Source organism: Sinohyriopsis cumingii, chromosome 15 (genome assembly GCF_028554795.1).
Source record: "Sinohyriopsis cumingii isolate HCF-2022 chromosome 15, ASM2855479v2, whole genome shotgun sequence".
NCBI lineage: Eukaryota > Metazoa > Mollusca > Bivalvia > Unionida > Unionidae > Sinohyriopsis > Sinohyriopsis cumingii.
Genome location: NC_142975.1, coordinates 36,485,553 through 36,504,383, shown reverse-complemented (window position 1 = coordinate 36,504,383; position 18,831 = coordinate 36,485,553).

Here is an 18,831-nt window from a genome sequence, read left to right as displayed (position 1 = left end):
AATGTTTAGTAAAGAACAATTACCTAATGGTACTTTTGTATCTGTGTGTTAGTATGGTTGTGGGATAGAAAGAAAGTTTGTATTTAAAACTAAGAAATGGTCTTAGATGTCTTGTCTGTCATTATGATTGTGTGTTTGTTACAATGTAGTGGACCTTTTCAGTGTTGCCCCAACTCATTTGTGACTGTATATTTGTTACAATATGTGTGTTTGCACATGTGTTTTTGTTTTCCTGTCTGACAGAGGGACCACATCCTTCTCATGTTAAAAGTTTCCATAGGATCCTAAAATGCCATCCTAATGTTAATGTTCCATAGGTCCCCAGTTTCATCCGTAATATCAAACATACTTAAAGCCACAGAGTTTTATAATAATATTAAAGCTGCGATGTGTGAAGGGCTAATAGTGTCGTACTAATGCTAATTTCCCGTAGGGACCCAGACCATGCCGTTACTAATGCCAATTTCCCGTATTATCCAGACCATGGAGTTACTAATATCAATTTCCCGTAAGGATCCAGATCATGCCGTTACTAATGTCAATTTCCAGTATTATCCAGACTATGCCGTTACTAATGTCAATTTCCCGTAGGGTCTCAGACCATGCCGTTTCTAATGTCAATTTTCCGTATTATCCAGACCATACCGTTACTAATGTCAATTTACCGTATTATCCAGACTATGCCGTTACTAATGTAAATTTCCTGTAGGGACCCAGACCATGCCGTTACTAATGTCAATTGCCCATATTATCCAGACCATGCCGTTACTAATGTCAATTTCCCCATGGGATTCAGACCATCCCTAACGTCACCAAATCCTCCTTCTCAGGTAAGCATAGAGACCTAGCTGATAGTCCAGAATGAATCGGTTACCCTCTGGTTCTCATGGATTTCCATCCCAATTACCATTTCATGTCAATATCTCAGCTGTCAAGAAATTATAGGTTAATCGTTTGGTACAATAGGTAGAATCGCTTGAATAAAAGATGTAGAGATTAATGTGTATATTTAAAATGCGCATACTTTTGCCGTCCAGTGGCATATATTTGCATGAATGGATGCTGCAAGTGTACAAAGATCTTAGTCTTGGCATGAGGAACATTTCCACCTCGCACCGTTGAAATCATCGGTCTGACATTCATTGCACGTTACTCCAACATGCTTGATGTCTTTGAAGGAAAAGTACGAGAAAATGAATTTTAGTGGACGGTTTCTATCCACAATGTACACAATGATTCGATGAGAGGTAATGTTTGTTTAGAATGGCTACAATGGTACAATGAAAACTAAATGTGTCCATACAAAACCGTGTATAAAACTTAAATATTATAAACTAAGATTTTTGAGCTGATAAATGTACATCTATTACATACATCTTTAAGTCCCATACTTAACTTGAAAAAGTACACAATAACTCCTATTTGAGTATACTTGCACTTCAAACACTTTGAAGAAGGTCGTAAAACGGGTTCTACTTGGAGAAGCTTTTCATTTTTGCACGTTTATGTACTTTTCCCCAAATGACTTCTTCACTTGTTGTTACAACCCTGTTTTCAAATTTTTTAATAGACCTGGGTCATGGGGGTGAGTCGAATTTACGAATGTCATTTGAACTCACTCAACGCTGCACTCTCTAAAATGCTTAAATCAAATTCGCCATATTTGCCAGTTTTGCATGTGCTCTGCGTTCCCATATCCCATAATAATTTGGCAGTGCCATTTCCCAAATGCTGGATAACCGTCCCCACGCAACCTTCTCCTCTATCTGTATTTCTGAGACTCCAATCTGGGCCTCTCACGGCTCTAAGTCCCTTCGCCATCAGAACGAAGTCTTGTCAGCTTGAAACAGATAAGACCGTACTATCAGACAATTAGCCAGTAATAACTGAATCTGTGCATTGCGGTACACTGACTATCTCGTCCATGAAGTTACGTATGATCACCTACACTAATCACTCGACTAAGCTCAAGTGTTTCTACATGAATCTTTTCGTATGCAGAAACAAAGCTGTGTCTTGGAGATGATCATAAAACTCTGAATCAGAGTTCAGATTGATTGTCTACTCTTAGCCATCGACTGTCACTTTTAAAACTGTAAAGTCTCTCATGATTGATAGACTCCAAATCTCAAGGTCAAACTCAATATAAAAGTTTAACCATCTCCAACCGGAAGCTCAATAGTTGTGAAACTGATTGAGGCAAAACTTAGTCTCAGGCTAAAAATTGCATCATGAAATAATATGCAAAGAATACGAAAATATCACTGAAATTTGTAGATATTTACAGACTCAAATACTGGTATACTACTAACCTTACTGTGGTCGAGGCTATGAAACACTAGACTGTTATAAAATTTAGTACCATTTGAATTTCTGTGATCAGAGAGCTTTGTGATCCCTGGGGTAACCAGTAAGCCGGATAATGTACATTCTTACACCTCCTTAATAAACACTCACATCCGGCTTTAAACCTTGGCTAATGATTATTAATGATTATTCGACGAGCACTAAGGCTAGGTTTATAGAATAATCAGCATGTAACGAAACTCAATAGGTATCGGATGCAAGGTTATATTTTGTAATATCGTAATGTCATCATGCATACACTAAAATAATTGTCTACACTAAAAGGAGAACTTGTTTCACTTGGTAAATTAGCTCGATAGCTTCCCGATTATTGATTCAAAGCTTTTTGCTTTACATAAATCTTTCGCAGCAAACAGAGGCAATTATTGTTTCATAGGAGACAAAATGATAACTCTCTTTATCTCTGCCTATTTATGTCTGTCTGTCTCTGTCTCTCTCTCTCTCAGAAGGGCAGCTGTACAAAACTTTATTCAAGAATACACTTTCTAGTGGGTGATTGGGATGGAGGGTATATTCAGCTTCGACCCTTCTTCATTTAAACAGTAGACAAATTAAATAAAATAACTCCAGAGATCAAATCAACATCGAATGAAAAGACCTTTCCTACGAAAACTTCAGCATACTGCATTTGAATTGAAAACAAATTGTTTGGCTTGGGTGGATTTTAACGCAATATTTTCAGCACATGATAGGCTGTTATTGGAGGTCAGGATATCTGGTGTAGGAAAAATCCTGGGTAATCCCCCAGGAACCACGACCGATCCAGCAGAACTTACTGGCAAGCTTTTTCTCATACATTCTCAGCCAAGATTGTAACCCATTTGATCATAGATGAGATGTCAGTTATCCGCAAAGGAGAGCGCCGTAGACCCCTGTGCCACCCGTTCGGGGTCCGAGGAGCTTAAACTGCCCAATTAGTTTATTTGTATTCATATTTAATTGCCTTCAAATAATTTTACAATCTAATCATTCTTGTCAGAGAATGAATGAAACGCTGTCTTTTAAAACATATAATGCATAAATAGAACTTTAGATTTATTCAACGTATCTTTGCTTGTTGAAGCAGTAATGGAATAAAATCTGCTTTGAAATAAAATCGCTAAACATTACAAAATGAATCGAGATATGTGTGATTTTTATTTTATTTTTATCTAAGTTATCTCTCCAACATAATATTTCTGTACACAACAGACATTTCAAAAACAAAATTAGGCAGGAACTCAAAGAATGTTTAGCTTCACGATGTGAATTCTCGGCATTGAAAGATCCGCACTTTTGCATTACCTGTCGGTATGTCCACAACTATAAACACAAATCTATATACCGTTGGCATTTTCTTCGTTTATTTTAAAAAAAAAAAAAACAAAAAAAAAAAAAAACATTTTAGACACATTTGCAGATGCGCAACTAGATCACCCCGTCTTACCTAGATTGAGTGAGTCACTTTCCTGGTGCCGACAAGGTGAATGGCGACAACTTGTTCTCATCGATTATTTGCATAAACGTATATCTCTGATAAGAAAAGTTTATACTTACGTCAGTACTAACATGATCTGTTGGAGACAAGAACTATATGATTAAAATGTCTTTACAATAAATCGTTATATATACTATGTCTATAAAAGCTAACATGAACGTGTGGTGTAACTTTTACCATCAAGATCTTTGACGCTAGAATCATGAAAAACTACAAGCTTGCGCGTACCGCTCCGGTGGCCTAGTGGTTAGAGCGTCCGCCTCGGAAGCGGGAGGTCGTGGGTTCGATCCCCGGCCGAGTCATACCAAAGACTTACACAAATGGTACTAACAGCTGCCTCGCTTGGTGCTCAGCATTAAGAGGTTAGTGTTAGGACTGGTCGGCCTGGTGTCAGGATAATGTGCCTGGGTTGGACATCATGCTACATGTTTGCGGCATGATGCCCCAGTGCAAGACATCACTATAAACTGCCACAATGCAGACATCGTAGCGTTATGACTGAAAAATTGTTAAAGCCACGTTAAAACCCCAGATCACATCACACATCACAAGCTTGCGTGGAAATTGTTCCAATTTTTTTCTCCCCCCAAACGGTATTCTTTTATTCATGTCAGACTATTTTGGAATACACGAAGTAAAATGTGAATCTCCTGCTGCTACAATCGAAAGAAAATTAAGGAAAAGTTAAATTATATTTACTTATGTCAACTGCATTTGTAAACAGCTCATGTCTTTATTTATTAGTTCATTTCTTGTATTTATTTCTAAATAGGAAATTTAAAGCATTAAGTTTTATCGACAATTTCATTACAATATTATTCATTAGGCAGTACGATGACATGCTTACAGTTTTGAGTTAGATTAATGGGTCAAGGTAAATAAATTTTAGGGTGAATTTATTTGCTTCCGGGTTGTTTAAGCCTTAACTTAAAAACTCAAAATGTGACTAATTTACTGCAAAATATGTCTACACTATTTAACTCAAATTTAGTCCAAAAAGCTAGACAGTGATCTCTCGATCTCTCTCCAAAAATTTCATTGCTTTAACGCGTATCGAGTCTATAGTAGAACATGAGTGTTAATCTGATATAATGAGGGGCATGCTTGCCACCTCGAATGTCCAAAGAGAAGTCCATACATCATATATATATATATATATATATATATATATATATATATATATATATATATATATATATATATATATATATATATATATATATATATATATATATATTGTATGTATGCAGTTGGGTGACCATTGCTTATGTAGGTTGGGTAAAAGGTCAATGCTTAGACAAATGAGTGAAGAAAGAAGCATAGATAGATAGGTATATAAAGTCTACTGAATGAATGAGAAAAAGAAATACTTGTATTCACATTATTGCTTGATTCTTTGTTTATCAATTTCTGTTATTTAAATGTTATTTTAATTAAACAAAATCGCCCGATATCTTAATATATCCCAACATAGATGTGAAAAAAGTCAATCGATAATGGTATTCAACAAGCAGTTAGATCACTGCCTTTAAAAAATGGAGTGCAAAATCAACGTTCACCATGTTTTCATTGTACAACTTTTTATTATACTTCAAGTGGGAGAATTCTTTTTCCGATTCCAGGAGCAGATGTTGAAAAAGGTATTTAGTTTAAACGTTTTAGAGATAATAGCCCACCCTTCTACACCGCCCCAAGTGTAATGATATACACAAGCAAATACTTCTAAAAGATTTCTCTTGACAAAACAGACGACATCAGCAAGTTAGCTTTACTTTTTCATATCTACACTAGTTCATCAACGTGATGTACTTTCATACTACTTTCCCCAAAGAGACCTTTAAAAAAATATCTTCACTTATTAATGTAAATACCAATCAAGCGATGATCCCACAATTTCTTCGCTGCGGAAAATTTGTACTGTTTCACCTGGAGTGTTATCATTTGGCGAAACGCATAACAAAACGGGCCTAGTTTTGATCTATTTACAGTATCCAATAAATCGCCGAGTTGCTAGATGACTTGAACAATGAACAAACAATTCCAGGAATTAGAACTATTTAAATTCATAGATATCATCATTGGTAGCTTGATGCACATTATAGAAAAACAGGCCGATTTTTGGAAACAGTTTAACAAATTTCAAGCAATAAAACTGTATGCATTTTTATTGGTTGCCGTATTATATTTGATGTTTTTGTTTGTCGACTGCAATCATTTAGGTCATATTCACCCTGATCAACAATTTAAAATGCTTGTTGCAGTGCTTAAAATAGCCTGTCCGTGGGTGTGCTCATGTGTGGAATTCTACAAGCGTACCTTACAACGTTTAAAATAGAGTCTTGTTGCGTCAGATTCGTAATCTAAGGTTTAATACCCGCCCAGGTCAGCCAGGGTCAACTGACTTGATCTGTCCTTGGGAAAGGCACTTAGCTCCCATTTCCTACGTACTATCTATAGTATGTTAAAATCCCGGTTTAAACAATGAAAATAAAAGCTTTCAACGTTTGCAATAGAGACTTCCTGCCTTAGAATTTTTCATAGGAAAGGCTCTAAATATGTAGAATGAAATAATATTAGAAACTGCATGCACGTTCTGAAGGCGGAGTTGGAGGATGAAATGGGATACATTATGACACTAAATTAACCTTGAAAGAAAGAAGAAAAAGACAAAAGTAACAAGCAGCGCAAAACGTTTGCAAATTAGAACTGGATAAAATTTACCTTTAATTTATTTTAGCTGTCTTGTGGAGCTTGTGGAGCTTCGGGCAGAACAGCCTAATTAATATAAGAGATAGTTCATACTTTCTGCTACATGTATCTCTAATTTTTCAGACAAAATTAAAAGCCGGGAAGCAGCAGAAAAGTAAGGTCACTAACGCTAAACCAAAGCCTCTAACTTTACCGAGAGTTTCTCTAATTTGGTTAGTTTTTTTGTAGTTTTTTTGTGGTCGTTTGTGTTTTTCTAAATTTGTATGTGTTTTCGTTTACCCACTGAAAGTTTTATTTAGGTCGCACCCACTCTGCTGCTACAATTAGATCATTATTATATCAACAATGACACCGGGTACGGAATCTTATACAGCTAGATTAGCTCGAGAAAGATTAGAAGCAATTAGAAAATTTCTTCCTGTTCGTGATGCTCTCAAACAAAAACTACAACAACGTCAAGAATCTCAGGCTGAATTTGCAGAAGATAAAGAACGATTTTTTAGACCTGTTACAAAGGTTACTGAAAGAGTTGCAGAAGCTACTGAAAAAATAGCAAAAAGAACCAAACAGGCAAAAAGGTTTTAAAAGATCTTCCAACTGAAATAGCTGCTGCTCAGCCTCCTCCTGTAGGTGAAGAAATACTTAATGTATTAGTGAAATAAACAATAAAGATCTTTCACCTAAACCTAAAGAAAGAAAAGAAAATATTGAATTGGTTAATAAATTTGAAGAAGGTGTTATTGAGGAACTTAAAAATATTAAAGGGAAAGATTTGCCTAGGGTGACATTGGAAGCTATATTTGAAAAGATTAAATTTTTAAAACCTAATTATGCTACTGTAAATGATGATAATTTCGTTACGTGGGTATATCGTATATATTACAACAAAAAACAAGCCAGAGATAATGATCTAAAATATAGAAGTTTTGTTAATGAAATAAAAAGACTTAATAATGAGGCATTAAAACAATTTTCTTCCCCGCCTCAACAACAAATAAAACAACAACAAAAACAACCACAATCTCCATCACGAACTCCTCGTCCACAACAAAAACCACAACCTCTTCAGCAAGAACCTTCCTATCAACTTCCTCCATCACAGCAACAAATAGAACAACAGAAAAACAACAATAATCTCCTAACGATATTATTACTGATGACGCTCTTAACTATTTTGCTGAAAATCAAGGAAAATTTATTAATATTGATGCGAATAAATATGATCAAAGAAGAGTATATTTAAAACCAGAACATGTTGGAAAAGTATCACCGGATAATTGGACTCTTGTGGTATATTTTGCTGCTAAAGGTACCGATATTAAATCAAAAGATCCAGAATTATTAAATTTAAACAAAATGTAGAAAAATGAAAGCAACAACCTACTGATTATCCTCCCAGTGCTACTAGAAATGGTTTTTCTTCCCTCACTACACCAGGAGGAAGTGGTCTTACTGCTTGTCCTAACAACATCATTTCCGACGTAGATCGATTGGAAGTTCTGATTGGAGGAAAACGCGCAGGAAATAATTCTCCAGAAATCATCAAAGAAGTATTGGATATTTGTCGAAGATTATTGACAGGCGGTATTATGGATCACAACATTTACCATTCTCTCATTAATGAAATTGCTGATAATTATTATAGCGACTAAACAACTAATTAATCAGTATATAATTAAAAAATGATTATACACATTGCCCAGCGTGGGCCTGTAATTGTCAGAGTAGTAAATTCACAATTACCAACTTACAAAGCAATTTACGGAGATGGACTCGGTGATGTTGTTCATGGTGGTTTTTTTAAGAGAATAGCTCCAAAAGAAATACCGATTGCAAAACAGTTAGGAATGAGGGCTATTGAGGCTGTTAGTGATAAAGGTATTAGTGCTATTGGTAATGTTGCTGGTAAAGCATTTTCATCGATCAAAGAAAGATTAGCTCGATTAGTACGAAGAAAACCACAACCACCGGTGACACTGGTCAGCAATGAAGTTATGCCTGCAAAAATTAGTAAAATAGTAAATCAAGCTGCAAATGAGAAACTAACAGAAATGGCTGTTAATGAAGCTGTTCCTACAAAGTTAACTAATGGAATTATACCGATAAATACGAGTGTTGTTTCAGAAAGTGGTCTTCGTCTTAGACGATAACAATTATAATGAAATGTTCAAGCGTATATCCGATCCAAAGTTTGATATGGATGCACCATAAAGATGAATCCGTACGCGATTATCAGTATTATTCTTATTACGCACGCGTACCAAATCAGCGTGGTTGAGTCGAATTACAAGTTCAGGATACAAGCAGATATTTCTTACCCACCGAAGCATTTATTGAAGTAGAAGGAGAAATTGTAACACATGTTATCGTTAATACAGCATACGGAGATAACGTCATAGTTTGTTTTGCTAACAATGGTATTATGGCTTTGTTTGATAGCGCTACGTACATGATTGATGGAATAAATATTGAAACAATTCAAAAAGACGTTGATGTTGCTGCAACATTACTTAGTCTTGCAAGATATTCAGATAATTCTACAAGAGCAGCTGGTCCGTCAATGATGTTCACTAAAGATAACACTGATCATCCTGATCACAGACAACATTTAAAAGTAGAAGTAATACAAATTACTCCGACTGATCTACAACCAGCTGGAGCAATAGCCAGAACGGGCGCTGCATTTCTGATGTTACAGGATAATAACATTTACCATTAGGATTTGCTACACGTATGTCAGTGTTAAAAGATAGTCGTAGAAGATTTTCATGCGCGATTCCACTATCACATATCTTTGGATTCTGTAGAAATGTCAGAAAGGTTATCTTTGGAGCGAAATGTACCGCTGTACTTGAAAGAAAGGGTAATAACAATGATGATATTTGGCGACCAGACGTTGTTGCTGATGGCAAAGTAATAGTATTCAAACTTTCATTGTGGATGCTAGTAATGACTCCATCGCTTGCTGCAGAAGAAAGATTACTCTCTTTTATGAATTCAGGTGGAAAATCATTGTTATCATGGTTAACAATGACCACAGGTAGAATTCGGAGCAATATTGCAGGGTTATTTACATGGCAAATAGCATCACAACAGGGAGTTTCTGCGCCAAGGCATATATTTATCGCTTTATAAAGTGCTGAACGATTAAATTCACAAGAATATAGTCATATCATTTTTGACAATTTTAATGTTAGTGAAATTTCTTTACGGATAAATGGACATCAAGAACCATCTGAAGATATAACTTTAAATTTTGAAAATAACTACATAGCGCGTGCATATCATCGTTTGATGACATTTATGGGACGTGATCAAAATGTAGATACTGGCTTGCAGATAACTCAGCGGGATTTTAAGGATCTGTATCCAATTTATTACTTTTCGCTGGAACATCTTGATTTATCGAGACAATCAGTCGTTGATATTCACTTTCGAGTTCGCGTTAATCGAGGTGCTGGTGTTAACCACATATTAGTTGCAGTTATTCTTTCAGATAAGGCAATGTTACTTGAAGGTGTTGGTGGATGAATGAGAGTTAATGACGCTCCAGTAGAAAACGTAATTAAATCACTCATCATATTATAAAAATGTCATATAGTCACGTTAATGTCACTCTGACTTCCGGTCAGGTTAAAAAATTACAATCAAAACTTGCAAGTAAATGCGGAACAAAAATAACACTAAAGAAAGATCAAATTTCTAGTGACGGTCCAAACAAATTATCATTAACCAAGACTCAGCTCAAACATTTAATAAGGCTTTAGAATCAAAAACCGGAGTTCAACTTCATCTTTTCATTAAAGACTCAATTAAAACAGGCGGTCAATTTCCACTTATTGCGGCTATATCAGAGTTAATAGCCGCTGCGGCTCCAGCTGTAGCAAAAGCAGCTGCACTTGGTGCTGTTGGAACCGCCGCTGGAATGGCATTAAAGAAAGCAACAGGACAGGTATAAAAAGGGGGGAAAGGCCTAAGATTACCAGGAACCCCTTATCGGTACGGAAAATCTGAGACTTCCAGGAACACTTCGTTAATCAGTTTAACTTTGATTTTCTTGATGCTGCTAAAATTTAAATATCGAAAATTTTAGAGGAGTTTTTACCGAAACATCCGCACGACATAGAGACAGGAATTGTAAATCTTGATAATAATTCACAGCCTGACACTCAGTAGGTTGCATACGCATTTGATCCACGCGGTTCTATTCATTTTGATTCATTCGGGCTTCCTCCCCCAGTATAATTTTTTAAAATACGCCGGTAATATTCCATTTTGGTATTCATCATTACCAACAGAAACACTAATTGATCCGTCAATATGTGGTCGTGAAGTAATTAATGTGATCAGTGCTATATCTTTATCAACATTACCACCTCATAAAGTCGTGCACGACTATACAAGTAGCCGTTAATCATTTTAAACAGATCTTAAAGTATAATGGTTGATATTTACGGAAGATCTTCTTCCATGAAACACAAGAAAAAAGATGATATTGATTTGTCAAATTAGGCGCCTAAAAATGAACTTGCCGATAGTATGAACCTCTCTGGAGCTGACCCAGATGAAGTTGTTGTTTCCCAGGATAAATACGGTGTTTTAAGGACGAGAAATATCAAATGGAATGTCATAATTCGTAGGGTTCTAGGTGCTACTGAGGATAACATTCCAGTATTTACTGGCAGTGGTAGAGTCAAGTATATCAATCGCAACTATTAGAAATGAAATTGCAAAAAGCGTTGCTAATCTTTTGCGATCTACCGGTGATATAAGGACAGGTGAACTCAGTATGAACGGAAATAAAATAGTTGTTTTAAGAGATCCAACATCAGAAGAAGATGCCGCAACATAAAAATATGTAGACACAGTAGAAACTAAATTGACCACGCTGCGAGCTGAGTATGACGTTCACGTAAGTGCGTTTTCAAATATTCGCAGAAATTTTAGAAAAAAATAATGAAACCGCAGAAGAATTCTTAGGAAATCCGTTGTCTGTTGACGTAAACCTTTCTGATATTAAGGCAAAACTCGGTGATATTAAAACAGTTATATCAGATATTGAAACGATTAATAAACGATTAGATGTTACCAGAGATCCTAAATCATTTTCAGAGCTAACCACGATAGCACAGAGTAATATCGATGATATTAGAAAAAGACTAGAAGATGTTATAGGTGGAATTCCTGATATCGTTAAAAAATTGAACTGATTAAAATTCCCCACAAGCAAATTACCATTATAGTATATACAGCAGCGTCTGACCAAGCATTATGGTCACCACTAAATAAAACCATTAAACATCGCGCTGAGGTTACGGGTAAATACAGGTTTTCAGTACTTGGTGCTGTAACATTTATAATATGTACCACGATTTCACGGCGTTATCCGTCAGGTGGATCTATGTTAGTGATGTTAGATCAAAACGACGAGGTAACATTTACTGTGGAACCCGAAGAAAAAATGCTCGGTTTAATTTATTATTGGTGCCTTGGATTAGTAGCTAAATTCCCACCTAATTAAAATATAATGAGTATTCCGATCAACGTTCAACATTATAGATACAATCAAGCACGTGAATGGCAAACAAAATCAAAAGATATTGTTGACGAGTATACAGTAAAAGTAAAGAAATATCGCAGACGTGTAGTTATTGTTGACATAATTGTTTATTCAGCATTTGCTGTTATTGCTGGAACCGGCGTATTATTATCAGCAATAACACCATCACTACTGATGGCACCAGTAGTTGTAACAATTTGTGTTTCAGCTGCAACAACGATTGCTGGTATTCTTAATATCGTCGCCAAAAAATGTGTACGTGCACAAATGCAAATTGCATGATTATATAATAAAATTACAAACAACGACGTTAGCATACTCCAAATTATCCTCTTTATTATCAACAAGTCTTAGTGATGGAAAAATATCAGATTTTGAGTTCACGGATATGATCAAAATCTACAAAGAAACAGTGACTGTGATTGATTTAGAAAATCAGGATTTAAATAAGAATGTCATATCCGAACGAGCTACTTCAACAAATCGTAACGAACACAACTCCGTCATAAACCACGATGATATCAGTAAGTTCAACTAATCCAGAATTTAGGGTTAACTTTCCAACTTCAATTCCAGTGAAAGAAATCGCACTAGCACAATTATGAGTATATTACAGTTGGCTAAATATCAGACCAAAATAATTTGGTGGATTGCAGGCGAATAATTCGCTTGTATTTGCAAATAAAAATAAAGATGATGGAACACCTGATTGGCAGGTTGTCTCTTTTCCTACAGGTAATTATCAAATCGAACAAATCAATGATGAATTCCAACGTAGAATAAAATCAATCTTAGAAAGAGAATCCAAAATAGTTATAACAGTTTACGAACCTACGTTATCAGCTGCAATTGAAATAAATTCGCAAGATTAAGTCATTGACATTTATTCTTCATCAATTCGAAGCATTTTAGGATGGCCAGAAATAATACCTGTTTATGAAGGACCACCTGAACCAAAACGAGATGATTTTTTCCACTAACGAAAATTTTTTTTTTTATACGAAGGAACCAGAATATAAAACTGAGCATCCTTGGCCTAGTACCCGTTACATCGTTAGTTTCATCATAGAAATAGATCACAAAAATGATACATATTATGATTAGATTAACAGCTAATCAAATTAAAGGTAAACATCAAACTGTATCCACGACTCTACATCAGTTATTCCAATAATATATTCAAGAATATCCTAATAATGAATTAAAAAAGAAAAACAAATCATTGAAACAATACAACATTTAAATCAAGTTGTATCAGAACTTGAGATTATAAATCGAGGTACTGTTTTTATGGCAAATGAAGGTAGAGCAAATATTAGCGGAAAAAAAATTATTTTAAAGCAAATATTTGCTAATCATTATAAAATAACCGTAAAAGATATCTTAAACTTTCTAATACCAGAATTTAAAACCTTACGAACAAATAATATCACTAAATGATATTATCAATGAATATTTTCCCCAAATCGTTTAGTCATGGAAAAAAGTAGCCCCACCGGCAGCTATTGTCAAAAATAACAATGATCCATATAGTGGCGGCAGACATATTTCACCAGGAATTGTAAATATAGCATCAACAATGGCAGTCAATATTGTATGTGATACAGTTGATGGCAGCTATCAAATAGATCTTGAAAAATCAAATCAAGCTCAACAAAGATATATTTTATATACATTTACACCGCAAGTACCTCCTGAATATCTGATTGTACAAGAACCTATTAATCCTGTTTATCTACGATGTCATAATAATTTATTATCAAGAATACATTTCAAACTTACTGACCAATCCGGGCACTTGATTGACTTAAGAAATGTAAATCTGAATATTAATATCTACGTAAGATCGTAGCGATTTTCAACCTCAACGCGAAATCAGATTTCTTTTATTCTGATGACAAAATTGTTGTTTTTATAAATTCGTCAAAGAAAATCTGTCAGATTTCGTAATTCTTAAGGGTAAAACCCCCAGCGATTCTCTAATTGGTTTTGACCATTTTTCGATAAATTCTCTTTTTTTACTCGAAAATCAGCCAGAAACTGACCAAAAAAAAATACATGAGAAACATCCTTTTTAGGTGTGTCATACAAGAATTTATCGAAAAATTATCGATTTATCGATAAATCACTAAGAGAATCGCTGGCGTTTTCACCCTCAAGAATTAAGAAATCTGACAGATTTTCCTTGACAAAAATGACTAAAATGGGGGAAAAAACGATGGCTTTTGACTAAATTTCATGAAAAAATAAGAAATTTTAACAAAATTCAGAAAAAATAAAATATTTCAGAAAAATAAAAATTTATTGTAATAAATAAAATGTCCGTAGATTTTTCGATCATATTATTATCATCAAGTGTGATAAAGATCAGATTCTGAATTATGCACATTCCTGCATTAAATTTGATCAACTTAAATAATTATTGTCTATTTCTTCGGATTCATGGGATTATTATCTAAAATATAAAAAAAAAACATATAACAGAATGTATTATAACAGAATATTTTTTTTACTGATTCTTGCTCAGATTTCAGATAAATAATACTAAAAATAATGAGAATCAGTCAGATTTTATAATTTGATTGGGTGAAAACCCCAGCGATTCTCTAAAGATTTATCGATAAATCGATACATTTTCTTCCTTTTTTTTGTTGCTCAAAAACCACCAATATCAGATATATTTCAGTACAAAAATCATTACCTTGGACTGTGTTTCATGAATTTTTTCCATTTATCGATAAATCATTCAGAGAATCGCTGGGGTTTTCACCCTTCAAAAATCTGCAATTTCACTGATTCTTCAGTGATAAATCGACTAAAATCGGTGAAAAAAACGATGAATTTTGAATACATTTCACTAAAATCTCAGAAAATCAACATTAAAAAGATATTATAATCAGTATAAAAAATAACTTTTACTTTCACAATCACTAGCCATAACTTTCATTTTCATCACTAGAGACGTTGTTGCTACAATCACTTTCAAAAGTGACAGCGTTTTCGTTTTCATGATCTGATATAATCTTTTTCAGTCGTCTTACGCGTGTATTGATAATCTGTTTTGTTTCGTATTCGTCAGCTAATTTTGATCTAATTTTTTCAATCGCGATTGAAAGTAGGACCAATTTCTCCACTTTTGTATCTTTCATTGTTGATAAAGATTCTAACGTAACTTGCTGGATGATTTTAATCAATTTATATTCCGTTGGTAGTGTATATCCACCTTCAAATTTCCGTTGCTGTAATGATTCAAAATCGCAAATAATTTTTTCAGGATCAAGTTGAATTTTTATACCGTCATGTTTTAATTTTTTAATTGCAGAATTATCAGCATTAATATTTTCAAAATTCATTTTATTGTGTTATATTATAAAATATATATGTAAATTGTATTCCTCAACCAAGACGATATAATACAATTGTGTAATATAGCGCAAACACAAGCTCTAGATTACTAAATAAATGTTTTACTTACCTCTGTTTACCTAGTGATACCATCACTAGATGCTTCGTAATTTTTGATGATTGGATACTTCACAAGCTAATTTTGCTCTATTATATATAATCTTATTTGTTCAAATGATTATTTGTCTAAATCGTTACTTTGAAAATCTAGGTAGATAATCCTCTGCACTTTTTATAACTTTGTCATTATTGTCGGTGTTATTTTTTTATCATAATATCTTTTCAGGTCTCTGTATTTTTTACCACCACAATGCACGCACCGCCGCGTTTCTCCTCTAACTCCAACACCGCATTTCAAACACGGTTTTGGTTCTAGAGTTCCATTACGAACGCTTTGTAAATGAAGTCTGCAGAATTCGTTTACGCAAGCTTTGTTACAAGGAGTTGTAGAACCTATCGTTAGCCACTTGCATTTGTTCTTTGTTTGAATCATTATATATATATATATATATATATATATATATATATATATATATATATATATATATATATATATATATATATATATATATATATATAATATTTCAATTTAAATATTTGTCTCAATTATAATATGGATGAATTTGAGAAATTATCCAAGATTTAGCCTACTAACGATAAATTTAATCTTGACAGAATATCCACTGACTTACCGATACAAACTCTGGTGGATCCGACGAATATAAGTTTGTTTAATAGCATTCATGACGCCAAGAAAGAATTTAAGAAAAATGGTGCATCTCATGTGTGGTCAACGTTTAAAATCATACGCAATGACAAAGGTGTCGATGGTACGATGAACGACCAACGAGCGACAACAATCATTAATTATCTCGACGATGGAAAATATCTTTTTAAAGTAAAATTTATTGTATTAGCAGAAACAGACAATAATACTTGGATTATCCGTGGCAAACATGATCATGTCCTTCATAGTGAAGAAATTGCCATATTGAGTGAAAATTCCAAACCAGGAATGTTGACTGGCATTGACAAACCATATTGTGAACGAGCGTATCCTGTAACCGCGGTTATCTACATGTTATATCCGATAAAAGATCAACCCAGCGTCAATAATCTAAAACCAATGAAATTTTCAAAAATAAATTGTGTTGCCGAACGAGTAACGGAACACATTACCAACGCGATATGTGGAAATGGTTTAACGGATAAAAGGAGTAAAATAATAAATGAGTTGGGTGAACTAGTTAAAGATACCAGAGCGTCTGTCAAAGACGTCGCTGAGCTAGGAAAGAAATTAAAATTCCCAATAACATTCGATAACCGGAGAGATTTTGGACGAATCAAAATATAAATCAAAAGGATCTTCGATTGAAATTATTCATCATAATGCGCATGCGTGGACTAATGCAGTAACAATATTTCCACGAAATCGAACTGTTAACTTTTACCAAGGAGATATATTCGATTTTATTAACGAAATAAGTAAAAACGATCCTGTATCAGTATGGTTATTTCAAGGTTCAGATAATGGAAACTATGATCAGTTTGTATTTATTGTATTAGCAGACACAGTAAGACTACTATCCTTTAATAACATTTAGGAAACAGTAAGACTAGTACCCTTTAATAACATTTGGAAACAGTAAGACTAATATCCTTTAATAACATTTTGAAAACAGTAAGACTAAAACCCTTTAATAACATCTGGGAAACAGTAAGACTAACATCCTCTAATAACATTTTGGGATAGGAAATGGTATCACAATGGTATCATCTTTTAAAAAATAAGTAAGTAAGCACTTTGATTAGATTACTGTAATACACATATACCATACTTGAAGATCTTATTAATTTGTATTGTAATTGTTCTTGAGGAAAAAGATGAAGGCATAGCAAGTCTTCGTCTGGTGCCAGAAATGAGCTGTGTTGTCAGATGGCAGGCACAGTTGAAAACTTCTTTGAACATGAGCACACCCATGAGTCCAGGTAATTAGTGTTTTAACTCTTGTAATTTTGTTGTGTGGCCCCGAAAAGTGATGTAAACTCTTCAAGACCTCGTGTTAGCATCAGTGAATCAAGTACACACATTTTGTACATGTATATTACTCTCAACGTCTGATGAGTAGAACAAAAACATTCTTTGAAATAATAATGAATTCTTTTAATTTTATATATATATATATATATATATATATATATATATATATATATATATATATATATATATATATATATATATATATATATATATATATATATATATATATATATATATATATATATCTTCTCCATTATAATTGCAACTTAGATATAGATACTTTAGAATTGGACGTTGTACAGGACATTGCACACTGCTTAACTTCAACAATTTCCCCAACATTCACGTGGAACGAGTCTCTCTCTCTCTCTCTCTCTCAAACTTAAATTTTATGTTCATATGTCTACTCATGTACATTTATGACATACATACTCTTCAACAAATACTTTGCAATGATTAGACGATCAATAAAAAATCAAGTATATCTCACGACATAAACCTTTTTTAAATTGACTTTGTTTTCTTCATATTTTATCTATCTACTATACACCTTGAAACAATTTGAATCTATGAATGATATTTTGTATTCAGATGGTTTACTTACTTTTGGGGAAACCCCGCTTTGTGGCTGACGTTGAAATTATGAAAATGAGACTCTATGTGAACACGTTTTGAATATTATCTTGATTAGGTGATGGTGATAGGGGATTTTGTCACGTTTGATTCAGGTTTATTATATTATATGTAGAAAAGTCTTATTTCAGACAAATAGTCTAATTGCAACACAGAGCTAGTGGAAGCACGTGCTATATACATTTTGTTTTTCCATCTGTAGAGTTAATTATTGATGGGTCATGTTTCAATTTTATCTTTTCGCCGCTTTATTTAGATCAGAATAACAATGTATGACTACAACGTTAATGGAAGTTACCCAAGCCTAGATTCTCGTATTCCTTTTTTTTCTTTCTTGAGCCAGGTGTATATATTTTGTCTTGAGTCAGGTGTAAATTTTTTTTCTTGAGTTAGGTGTACATTTTTGTCTTGAGTCAAATGTATCTTTTTTATTGAGTCAGGTGTATATTTGTATCTTGAGTCAGATGTATATTTGTGTCTTGAGTCAGGTGTATATTTGTGTCTTGCATCAGGTGTGTATTTTTGACGATTGGTGTTTGTGCAGTACCTTTTTTCTTAGTTCCAAAGTTTCCAGCACAAGTCTTTACATACACTATTCCGAACATGAACAAAATTAGAAAGTACTCCATACGGAAAATC